Source organism: Trachypithecus francoisi, unplaced genomic scaffold (assembly GCF_009764315.1).
Source record: "Trachypithecus francoisi isolate TF-2019V2 unplaced genomic scaffold, Tfra_2.0 Lachesis_group20, whole genome shotgun sequence".
Classification (NCBI taxonomy): Eukaryota; Metazoa; Chordata; class Mammalia; order Primates; family Cercopithecidae; genus Trachypithecus; species Trachypithecus francoisi.
In genome coordinates this window covers 56938914-56952386 of record NW_022681466.1, presented here as the reverse complement: position 1 = coordinate 56952386, position 13473 = coordinate 56938914, and positions in this window count along the sequence as shown.

Genomic DNA, 13473 nt, shown 5'->3' with positions numbered 1-13473 from the left:
AATGGACAAACTATTTGGACAAACATTTGGCCAAAGAAGATATACAGATAGCAAATAAATAAATGAAAAGATGCTCAGCATCATTAAACCATTATGGAAAAGCAAATTAAAACTATGATGAGCTATCACTACACATTCACTAGAATATCTGTGGTTAAACAGACTGGTATACCAAGTGTTGGCAAGGATGTAGAGAAACTGGAACTCTCAGACTTTGCTAACAGAATGTCAAATGGTGCAACCACTTTGCAAATCAGTTTGGCAGTTTCTCAGAATTGAAATATACGTTAAGAGGATAACAAGATAAATTAGAGACCGGGAGAAAGTATTTTCAAACCACATGTCTGACAAGACTACCAGCTGAAATATATAAAGAACCCCCCAAATTAATAAAACAAACAATTTGATTAAAAAGTGGGTAAAAGAGGTGAACAGATATTTCACTGAAGAGGATGGACAGAAGACACATAAGCACATGGAAAGATTTCAAAACCATGAGCCATGAGGGAAATGCAAATTAAAACCAAAATAAGATCTCACCAATTGCCTATCAGAATAGCTAAAATAAAAAATAATGACAATACCAAAAGTTGGCAAAACTGGTTTACTCACACATTGCTTGTGGGAATCTAAAATGGTACGGCTGTTATGAGAAACAATTAGGCAGTTTTTTGTTGTTTTTTTGTTTGTTTGTTTGTTTGTTTGTTGTTTTTTTGAGACAGAGTCTTGCTCTGTCGCCAGGCTGGAGTGCAGTGGCAATCTCGAGTTACTGCAACCTCTGCCTCCCAGGTTCAAGCAATTCTCCTGCCTCAGCCTCCCAAGTAGCTGGAACTACACCACACCCAGCTAATTTTTGTATTTTTAGTAGAGATGGGGTTTCACCATGTTGGCCAGGATGGTCTTGATCTCTTGACCTCATGATCCGGCCTCCTGGGCCTCCCAAAGTGCTGGGATTACAGGCGTGAGCCACCACGCCCGGCTGGTAGTTTTTTTTATAAAATTAAACATACAATTACCAGAGAACCCAGCAACTGCACTCTTGGATATTTAGCCCAGAAAGATGAAAACTTATTTTCACAAAAATCTGTGCACAAATGTTCAGCTTAATTCATAACAGACAAAAACTAACAACCAAATGTCCCTCAACCAGTGAATGGTTAAAACTGCACAACCCGCATGTACAGACTGAGATGAATGCACAACTTAGAGGAATCTTAAGGGAATTATTCTGAATGAAGAAAAGTCAATCCCAGGCCGGGCACGGTGGCTCAAGCCTGTAATCCCAGCACTTTGGGAGGCCGAGACGGGCGGATCACGAGGTCAGGAGATCGAGACCATCCTGGCTAACACAGTGAAACCCCCGTCTCTAAAAAAAATATAAAAAACTAGCCGGGCGAGGTGGAGGGCGCCTGTAGTCCCAGCTACTCGGGAGGCTGAGGCAGGAGAATGGCGTAAACCCGGGAGGCGGAGCTTGCAGTGAGCTGAGATCTGGCCACTGCACTCCAGCCTGGGCGACAGAGCGAGATTCCATCTCAACAAAAAAAAAAAAAAAAGAAAAGAAAAGTCAATCCCAAAAGGTCACATACTGTATGATTCCAAGTACATAACCTTCCTGGAGTAACAAAAATAGAGAAATGGGAACAAGTTAGTAGGTTCCAGGGCCAAGGGCAGGGCTGGGTCAGGGAGAAGGGAGGTGAGTGTGGATGTCATGGGCGCACACATGATCCTCCTGGGGCTGGAACTATTTTGTATCTTGGCTGAGGAGGTGGAACATACACATGTGATAAAATTGAATAGAACTAAGTACAAGTCTACAAAAACGAGTACAAACAAACTGGGGAGATCCACACAAGATCTGTGGATTACATCAGTATCAATATCGTGGTTGTAACATTGTACTATAACTTTGTAAAATGTCACCACTGGGAGGAAATTAGTAAGATATTGTTTTTTACAGTTGCACGTAAATCTGTAATTTTCAAAAAATTAAAAGTTTGACATAGAAACATTAAACATACACTTACCATATGGACAAGCCATTTCTAGGTAATTATTCCAGAGCAATGAAAGCTTATGTCTACATGACAGTCCCAGAGCAATGAAATCTTATGTCTACATGATAATCCCAGATCAAGTAAAGCACATGTCTACCAAAACCTGTGCCAAGAAGTTTATAACAGTGTTATTTCTAATAGCCAAAAATTTAAAACAATCCAAATATTTCTCAGCAGGTGAGCAGACAAACAAATTTTGGCATACCCACACAATGGAATCCTACTCAGCCATGAAAAAGAACAACCAATTGCTACACACAACCACATAGATGAATCTTAAAATAATTATGCTTTAGTAAAAAAGTACATACTGTACTGTGTGATTCTCTTCGTTTAAAATCCTAGATAATGAAAACTAATCTATAGTGGCAAGAAACAGATCAGTAACTCCCTGGGGAAAGGATTGGGGCAGGAAAGAGTGGGAGGGAGGGATGACAAAATGGGACAAGAAAATTTTGGAGCATAATAAATATGTTCATTACCTTGATTTTGCCACAGATATATATGTATGTATAGTACATGAGGAAGCTTAACAAATTGTTTATTATGTATCACTTATACCTCCATAAAGCTGTTAAATAAACAACAATAACAATGGCACAGCTTGCCTTGAAGTTTTCCGTCTCACCAATATACCCAGCACTATTCAATTCTTTCCAGTGTCTCCTGCCCCAGCTCTTAGGGATTAGGTTCCTTACAGCGGTGTGTGCTTCTTGACTTGTTGAATTGTTACTGTACGGATTTCCTTCGTGTTTCTATATCTTCCTATCAGATCCTCTTAGGAATCTGTGTCAAAAGAACTGGAAATAATAATAATATCATCCCAATAGACTCAAGGCAAGGAGAGCAGAAGCTACTCTCATCTGTCATGGAGAAGGAAACTTGAGCTCAGAGCAATTGGATGATCCGGATAAAATACAAGTCCAGGGCTGAAGCATTCTGGTCCAGTGCCCTTTCTAGCACACCTCATGGAACAGGGGAGAATCCTTTTCCTTCTTTCCCCATACTCCAGCCAGGAAGGTCAGGGAATTATTGAAACCTTCATGAGATGATTCCCAAGAGACGAGGGGTTGATAATATAGTTGATGTGTCTGAGTCTGAGAAATTCATCGGGCCAAATTTGACAAGAGGATGGGTAGTCACTGAATGAAATGTGGAGGATGCCCACACATGGGCTCTCTTTCTGGTCCTCTGCCTCCAAGCCTGGGTGATTATGTCCAGTCCCGTCTACTCCAGACAGACCATCCTAGATCCGGAGAGCAGGAATCAATGAGGTCTCCTGGACTAAAGCTACACTCAACTGTTCAGTTTTACCAGGGAGCTCTGCCTTGGGAGTGAGGAGGATTTGGTATGTTCTTATGTGTTTCTCACTCTGTCTTGGCAGGGAGAATGGGTGTGTATCAGAATGCAAGCATTAAAAACCAGTTTGCAAATCCCTAACCGCACATCTCCATGGCTCTGCCATGCCCCACCTCCCCCAAAAGTCCAAGACTTGTCTGCAGCTCGGGCGCTCCTTCCCTTTTGGGAGAGAGACGCAGAATCTTAAGGAAGGTTAACTTTATAATCCAAGTGGATTCCTCAGAGCTTCTCAAATGGGGTTAGTGTGGCAAAAGCTGCTAGTTGACTACATTAACCCTTCCCTGCTTGGTAACAGAACCCCAACTGGGTACTTTGCTAACTAAAAAAAAAAAAAATAGACTACTTCCAGGCTTCCCTGCAGTTAAGTATGGCCTATGACCATGAGACCAAGTTCTGGCCACTGAGACATGAGTGGGAGTGCTGTGTGGGGCTTACGGAAGGAAGGCTACTTATAAGAGCTGCCTGAGATGAGAGGGGATTGTCTTTCCTCCTTTCTGTCACCTGGAATGTGGAGGTCTTGGCTGAAGTTCTGTTAGTCCTCTAGGACTAAATAATGAGGGAGCCACGTCCTGAAGATGGTGGAGCAGAAGATAAGAGCTTGGCATCCTGATGCCCATGAGCCATCCAGCCTGAATCACCCACTTCTGGACAATGTGTGTGCAAGAGAAATAAACTTCTATCTTGCATAAGTCACTTATTTCTTGGGTTTCTGTTGTATACACCTAATGCTAATCTTGAATTAGTGAGCCTTCTCTCTTTCTTTCCATAGCTAGCACTTTGGTGGCTCACTGCGTTCTGCTGGATTATCTCTTTACACGTATTTACATTTCTCTACTAGTCTATGGCTTTGGTAAGAGAGGGGACCATATATTAGTCATCTGCAGGTGCCTGGTACCTTCCTGCCTTGCACACAGCAGGTACCTTTTGAATATGTTTGAATATTTGAAGGAGAGAAGGTCCAAGATGAAATTCAAAAACTGTCTGGAGTTGGAATGTCCTATAATCTTCACCCTCTTGCTCCTCTATAGATGATTCATGAAGACCAGCCTCAGGGCTTTCCTTGCTGGCAAACTCAACTAGCGGGGCCCAGAAATAAGGGTGTAAAAAAGCCATTGTTGGCTCCCCTCCCACCCATCCAGGACCTTCCCCCTCACTCGCAGATGACAAAGCCAAGGCTTTGTTTAGGCAAAGTGCAACATTACATTTCTGACCTCTCAGTCCCCAACCAAAACTCTAGAAATGGAGAAAAAAAAGTCTCCATTCTCCCATTATTCCTTGCATATCCAAGTCAACATTTGTTTAAAATATCCAGACACTATTTTGGTATAGTTTTCTCCTTCTTAGATTTCTACCCTGGTATTGAACCTTCTATCTCCTCTTCTATCAGCTGCACATTCAACATTTCCACCTCTTTATTTACTACTCTCCTTTTTTCTGTAAATGAATTCATTAAATAAAATTATGTTGGGAGCACCTAATTAATGCTTCACATTGTACAAGGTGCTTGGAATATGAAGACAAAAAATATGATTTCAAGTTGGGTTTCTCCACTAGATGTAAACAAACAAAACACAATTTGGCTGGTAGCTATCCTGGCGCTCAGAGCCACACACAGTGGTGGCCTTGAGGAAGAACTCCCTAAGCTTTTTCCAGACAGTTGAGAGAGGCCTGGCAGTGAGAAGGACTTCCTATTTGAACTACCTGGGGAAGAAGAGCATTTGTGGGTAAGTTGATATGGTTTGAATGTTTGTCCCCTCCAGATCTCATGTTGAAATACGATTTCCATGTTGGAGGTGGGGCCTGGTGAAAGGTGCTTGGATCATTGGGGCAGATCTCTCATGAATGACTTGGCGCCATCCCTAGTTATAAGTGAGTTCTCATCCAGTCAGTTCATGCAAGACCTGGTTGTTTAAAAGAGGCGAGGACACACACCCCCTTGCTCCCACTCTTGTCATGTGATATATCAGCTCCCTCATGCCTTCCACTATGATCATAAGCCTCCTGAGGTCCCACCAGAAGCTGATCAGATGCTGGCACTGCACTTCCTGTACAGCTTAAAGAGCTGAGAGCCAATTAAACAATTTTTTCTTTATAAATTACCCAGCCTTGGACATTTATTATAGTAACACGGTAACAGTTTAACACACAAGTTGAATCCCTCTTAGCCAGAAAATGAGAATACATTTTCATATGAAAGCAAATAAGTTGGACATTAACACCCTACTTGATGGAGATACAGAGAGGGGTCCAGGTATGAAAAGTCTTAGGCTCCTTCTGCCTCTTCTATTCATTCATTTATGAGAAGTTCCAGTTGAAGTCTAACCATGAAGGAGCCTGACCAGGAACCACAGGGCCCTCTGGATTTGGCAAACTGGACTGATTATCCAGAGCCAAGCTGAATACGGATGTCCTGGCTGCTGCAGCTAAAACACTGTGGTCAATCCCAGAAAACTGTCAAGGCAACTGCCAAGGACATCTCCCAGCTGCTATGTCCTCAAGCTCCAGTGAGAAGGCGTAGGTTAACTATTTAACTCTGGCTTCTGACTCAGTTCTTTAGGCTTGTCCGTGGGCACTCCCTTGGATTCAGGACTGGGCATGATGCTTTTTGCTCTGTGACCACAAGGTAGTAAGATGTGTTCACAACATCCTAGAGAGTTAGGGCTGAAGTTGACTTCATCATAATGTGGCTGGGGCCTTTATTTTATAGAGGAGGAAGCTACAGCACAGAGAAGAGATGTGACTCATTCTATGAGCTAAGAACTGTGCCCTGGCCAAGTAGTGCTGGTGTAGCCAAAGACGGGTGGTCCAAACATCATCTAGAAAGCATGTTTGTGTTTATCTAGCTCTCCACTGTGGAAGGAGGCAGGGAGGGGATGCCTCTGACAACTTCAACCAAACCCAACACTGGTGTGGCCCATAGTGGAGTAATATGCCTCCCAGTGAATGCAAGGCAACCTCTAAGCCTAATCTTTTCATCGTTCAGAGTATTTGTTCACAAAACACTCTTGACTACTAGATCCCAAGGTGTCTTAATCATAGAACACAAGATCCTTGGAAAATTATAGGAAGCCATAGAGATAGATATCCTACTGTAGCCTCATATTCGTTGGCACATTAGACCCTTATGAGTTTGGTAAATGTGAATTACTTTTCCCAGAGGGAGATGATCCTTGTGTCCATCCTTCTGCAAAAGTGACCCCACAGGCTCTGCCTGGAGGAGCCAGTGAGATCTTCTCACTCTACTACCTCTCAATGACAACAGGCAGAAGATAGCTTCTCTCATCTAGTGGATGTTAGGTGATTTTGGTGAGTGTTGCCTCAGAAAAGTAGTGAGTGAGTATTTACGCCTCATGCACCACCAACCATGAACACCGACCATATATAAGGAGGCAGATCATACAATCCCATTCTTTATCCAGTAGCTGATTAGTCTTCAGATGCCCCCAAAGCCCCATTCTCTACCCCTCCTTCTTCTGAGTGATCCCTCTTTTCTCTTCCTTCTGTGCTCCAGGCTCCAATAAGTTTTCTTATTCTTCCTTTCCTAATAAAATGTCTCTCAGAAAGAATTATTTGAAAAATGCCTTGGGGGCAATATCTGAGGCTCTGATCTCTCCTCTCCATTCCCTCTGCCCCTGACTTTATTCAGTCCCGCCCCTTTCCACACCCAGATATTGAAACAGCCCTGCAACTGGTTTCACTGCCTTCATTGCTATCTGATTCAGCTCTCTTCTCATCAGGACACTTCCTTACCTAGATATATTCAGTGGCTCCTCACTGCATACGGAATCCACTCTAGACTCCTGTGCCAAGTCTTGCACAAACTGAACTCAGTGGTTCTTTTTAGTCTCATCTCTTTCTCTTTCCCCTTCACTGGCTTTCCCTCCAGCCAGCACATCCCCTTGTGTTATTCCAGTTCTTCCTTACACAGCCTTCCATTTCCTGGCTTCATGCTCACTCTACTTGGACTGTTTTTTCCCCAACCCTCACTTCCATTTATCTAAGTCTTACCCACGTGTATGAGTTAGGATTCATTAGGAACAACAGAGACTCGAAATAACAGGTTTAACCATTATCAGAGTTTGTTTCCCCTCATATAGACATTTGGAGACCTAGGCTCCTTCTAGTCCATTGCCCCATCATCCTTAGAATGGTCCAGGATGGGCCGGGTGCAGTGGCTCACGCCTGTAATCCCAGCACTTTGGGAGGCCGAGGTGGGTGGATCACAAAGTCAGGAGTTCGAGAGCAGCCTGACCAACATGGTGAAACCCCATGGCTACTAAAAATATAAAAATTAGCCAGCCATAGTGGTGCATGTCTGTAATCCCAGCTACTCAGGAGGCTGAGGCAGGAGAATCGCTTGAACCCGAGGCAGAGGTTGCAGTGAGCCGAGATCACACCATTGCACTCCAGCCTGGGTGACAGAGCAAGAATCCGTCTCTCAAAAAAAAAAAAAAGATGGTCCAGGATGGAGCCTAGAGTTCCATTCACCACATCTGTTATTTCATGAATCTGGGTTCAAAAAAATAAAAAAATAAAGAAAGAAAAAGAGGAAAAGGGTGTGTACCAGCTGTCTTTTGGGGATAGTTCCTGGAAAGTGCCACTTCTAACATTTCGGCTTACATCTTTTGAAACTTAATCATGTGATCACATTTAGCTACTACGAAGGCTAGGAAATGACTCAATTCCGGGTGACTATATTCGCAGTTAAAAATTAGGTGCTCTACCATTGTAGACAGAGAGAACAGCTACTCATGTCTGCTACACCCTTGTTCAGTGCTACCTCCTCCACGAGCCTTCTTTCCATCTCCCGAACTCCTAGAGTAATTTATCTCATCTGTTCTCCTAGCACATGACACTTCTTACCCTCTTACGGCCACCTGTGTTCTTTTATTATGTCCCTTGCTGACCTATGGTCACCTGCAGGGCAGGATTTTGTGCTGAATTCATTTGAATGCCTCCTGTCCTCACCACCAGTGGCTAGAGAGGGGACAATATTTACCAGAGTGGTCCCCAGTTCCCTGGCTGTTGGCAAACCTTCTCATTCTGAGCCGCTGCAGATAAGCATCCTTAAGAGCATGGATCTATTTTTACTTTCAGATCCTCTTTTTTTCTTGAATCCAGATACATGTTCACATGTTGCACCGTGGATGATTTGAGTGACACCCACACAGACTTACCTCTCCCTTCCAACAACTGGAAAGAGCTTTAGCACACCTGGGTCCTCATGCCTTAGGATGGGCTCCCTCCCAGGATCCCCTTCAGGCTCTCATGAAAATACTCTTGCCAAGGTTCACCCCATTCCTCCTTCATGGACATGTCTGGATTCCATCTTAGGCTTGTAAGTGGTTACATAATCATAAGCTATTGCATAAATAATCATAGACTGTTATATAAACAGTACCCAAAGCCTCTGGTGCTGTGCATATGGGGTGTGATAAACATTTGACAGATGGGTAATTATTGCCTCCAATTTGCCAGTTCTCTGGATCATTTGATGAGGCTTAATGCTGACCAGTTTTTGAAATGCGAGCAGATAACCGTGGAATCTCAGTTGAATGTACAGATGATGACAGTGAGGGGATGTGTTATAGGTAAGTCAATAGAAATCCTGTCATACAAGGGGAAGGTAAGGATAACCGATGGTGTGCAGGCAGAGAAGCCTGTTCTGTCTTCAAACAAAAAATAGTTTCCAGAGTCTTATTTCATGAGAGATGTTAGGTGCTTCTTGGACATTACATCTTAGTCCCACAACAGCTCGAGGGTATAGGCTCCATTCTACAGATGAGAAAACTGGCACACAGAGAACAGAACAACTGGTTTGCCCTGCACCACCTAAATCTAGTTTGTTTGTTTATTTATTTATTTAATTATGAAACCGAGTTTCTCTCTTTTTGCCCAGACTGGAGTGCAATGGTGACATCTCAGCTTACTGCAACCTCTGCCTCCCAGGTTCAAGTGATTCTCCTGCCTCAGCCTCCAGAGTAGCTGGGATGACAGGCACGCACCACCACATCCGGCTAATTTTGTATTTTTAGTAGAGATGGGGTTTCACCACGTTAGCCAGGCTATAAATCTATATTTTAATTTGAGCTCGGATCTGTCTTATCTGAGCTCAAATTATTATTATCCAGGCAGATTCAGTGGGATTTTTGCAACTGGATGGCCATTTGGATACTTGATGAGCCTTTTGGAACATGCAGGGGTGGATGGGCAACAACCATCGACCATAGAGTAAGGTCGTACAGAGAAACCCATACAGAGAGGCCGCTAGGGTTTGGCAGCGTGCGAGCGGCCCAGGAGGAAAATGATCCCTTCACTGAGGGCTGAACATCAAGGGCAGATTTGAGCAGAAGCCTCCTGACCAGAGGCCGGGAGGCCATGGAGAGGGTTGCGTTTCACAAGGTTGGTGTCTGTCTCCCTACTGACTCCAGGACTGTAACCAAAGCAAAGGTTCTTCAGTCAAGAGGAGAGCAGGTTTCTCACAAAGAACGTGGGTGAGAACATGGATTTAAAAAGTCAGTGGAAAACGGCATGACAACTTAGAGCCTTTTGAAATGTACCCTTAAAAATGACTGGGTAGGCCGGGCGCAGTGGCTCACACCTGTAATCCCAGCACTTTGGGAGGCCAAGGTGGGCAGATCACAAGTTTAGGAGATTGAGACCATCCTAGATAAAACAGTGAAACCCCGTCTCTACTAAAAACACACAAAAAATTAGCCGGGCATGGGGGCGGGCGCCTGTAGTCCAGCTATTCGGGAGGCTGAGGCAGGAGAAGGGCGCAAACCCAGCAGGCGGAGCTTGCAGTGAGCCGAGATGGTGCCACTGCACCTCCAGCCTGGGCAACAGAGTGAGACTCCATCTCAAATAAATAAATAAATAAATAACTGGGTAAATTTTATAAGAAATTGTATGTCGTGGGTGTTGTACTACAATTTAAAAAAAAAAAAGTCAGGAGAAGAAAAGTGACAAATTCATCCCTAGACCAAACAATAGGCCTGGTGTGATTTCCAGTATTATAAGAGGGAAGGGTATTTGGCTTCATCCTTTAGACTCTAGGCAAAAAGAAGCAACTTTGGTACAAGACTGGACATGTCCTGAAATTGGAATGGAGAAGGATGAAAAAAATTAGTCAATAGCATCCTCTGCCCACCCACTGAGCTCACGCAATTAGCTCTGTGATGCAGGTCACCCCGAGTCCAGCTTCCCTGGTAAGTCAAAGGTTGTTCCATCAGGGATTTTGCCATGATAATTAAAAACAACAACTGGGGCCGGGTGCAGTGGCTCACTCCTGTAATCCCAGCACTTTGGGAGACTGAGGTGGGTGGATCATGTGAAGTCAGGAGTTCGAGACCAGCCTGGCTACATGTTGAAAACCCGACTCTACTAAAAATGCAAAAATTACCCAGGCAAGGTGGCAGGCGCCTGTAATCTCAGCTTCGTCAGAAGACTGAGGCAGGAGAATTGCTTGAACCCGGGAGACGGAGGTTACAGTTGGCCGAGATTGTGCCACTGCATTCCAGCCTGGACAACAAAGCGAGACTCTGTCTCAAAAAAAAAAAAAAAAAAAAAGAAGTAGAAGAAGAAGAAGAAAGAAAAAAGAAAAAAACTGGATTTCTTATGCACTTATTACCTGCCAAAAGGTGCTCTGGTAAGCCTTGTGCTAACTCAGGCTGAGGGACTCAGGATCAGCGTTAGAGAGGAGACAGTTGGGCCTGAAGGAAGGGTGGGAGAGGACAGGGCAGAGAGGACCTAGGGGAGGCTGCAGACCTAATAACTGGGTTGGGGAAGGGTGATGCCCTGCCTTTCTGGACAGACTCTGCCCCTCTAAATGTGAGGGAACAGCACATTCAGTTCTCTGTGGTTGGTTGAAGACTGATAACAGATCAAGAAGTCTCTTAAGACCGCATGTATCTTCTGTTTAAATTCAAGTTCAGTTTTTGGCTAGGATTCCTTCAATAATTCAAAGAACTGAGACTTTGCTTTCATAAATCTAGTGTTCTGACCTGCCAAAAGTATTTACATTTGTGAAGAGCAGCAGTGTCCTTGGGGAGCAAATGAGCAGTCACAGGAATGGGCAAGCACTTGCCACGGACGGCCAGGCGAAGGGCTTGCCAGCGTGCTTGCTCTCACCACCACCCCATCCCTGTCCTAGCCCTTCACTGCCATACCCCTTGGTTATAGTCAAAGGCTTTTTTCCTGGGCTCCCTGCTACCAGCTTCTCCAGACCCCAGCCTACGCATTCAGGTGCAGGAATGTCTTCCTCAAAGGCTGCTTCGGTCATTTTGCTTTCTTGCTTCCGAACCCAGCAGAGATCTTCAATCCCCCGTCTGAGCCTCGCCACCGTCCTCGGATCCCAGTTCACCTTCATCTCTCATTCCTGTCGCCTCTCACTGTCTTCATTAGCGCCAGCCAAGCCCATCTCATTAACAACCACCGCAGACAACTGGTGTTTTCTGGCATCTGTGCTTTGTCATGAGTCACTTCCCCCATTATAAAACCTCCTCCCTCTTCATCAATTCAGGGCCACCACCTCCTGCAGGACCCAGTTCACCGCCATTGGGAAATGTTCCAAAACAGCCATTTGAGAATTGGTTCATTGTGCCCAGTGTCGCTCGGCTCAGAGACCTTCAGTTTCACCATCTCCAGAGGGAAAAAGAATGTCTGGTTTCCTATCAGCACGGGGTCCAGGCAGTGCTCTGGCTGTGCAGATGGAGGAGGAAATGGGTTGGGGGTGGGGTCTCTAACATTTTCTTAAACAGTTTTTCAAGGCATGTTCCCTTTTTTGACCTCTGCTTCTAAAGGCACATGGTGCTGCCATTCCTAGGCCGTTAGAGGGTTCTGTGGTCTAAATTGGACTGCTTTTTGTCTTTTCTTCACTCATGGTTAGCAATGAGTTTTCCACATCTGCTAAATCAGTTGCTATTTGTCCATGTGCTTTATACCTTCCAAAAAGCTGCTGCAACTGACTCCACCCTCCTTTTCTGTATCCTCGCAGCTTTCTGCCCTCTTGTTCCTTAACCCTTCTCTGTAATGTTGATAGAGTTCCACAAACATGTGGTCAAGCTGCCCTCTTTAACTGGGAATCCCAAGTGACCACTTGCTCTTTGCTGCTGTGTTCTCTCTGCCCTGAAGGTACCTGCCCTCCCCGGCTGTATAATAGACTCCTGGTCTCTCTGTCTGCCACTACAGAGTGCAACTCTCTAGACACACACAGAGATGGCTTTTAACAGATGCCTCAGCAGCCTCTGTTGACTGTGAGCCATCCCAGGGCCACATGAGTCACTGAGCTTCCTCCAGTGTCTTGTTGTGTCTGCCAGGGCTGGCCAAAGCCCTGGGGAGAGACACTGGTGTTCCTTCACTCTTTCCCACGTGGCAAGTTATGAAGTACATTGAGCTACGTCCTCTGTCGTGTCGCGTGTTTCCCATGGAGTCTGTGTTAGGATGTGGAGGTATAGTGTCAGTCAGGCAAATGCAGTCCTCAACCTGATGTTCTTATTTCCCCAGAGAAAACAGAAGATGCTTGGCATTAAGACACACAGTAAGAAGAGCCTCATACCCCTGGGCCTACTCTGACTGATGACACTCTGGTATCGGATCTGTTTCTGAACATCAGGGAAAATTGCTGAGGTCCAGTTCTGTTCTGGGCTCCTGCCCTTCCCCATGCTCCCATCTGGTATACATTGTGCTCTAACCTACCAGGTGCCCCGGAGACAGGCAAGGAAGAACTGACCCAGATGGGTGGGTTATTCCTTCCTTCCACCTACATTGTTGGAGTTATTTATATTGGTGGAGAGTTTGGGCCTTGATTCAAATAATCAGAACTGGCCAGGCTTGGTGGCTCATGCCTGTAATCCCAGCACTTTGGGAGACCGAGATGGGTGGATCAGTTGAGCCCAGGAGTTCGAGACCAGCCTGGGCAACACGGCAGAACCTCATCTCTACTAAGACACAAAAATTAGCCAGGTGTAGTGATATGCACCTGTAATCCCAACTACTCAGGAGGTTGAGGTATGAGAATTGCTTGAACCCGGGAGGCGGAGGTTGCAGTGAGCCAAGATTA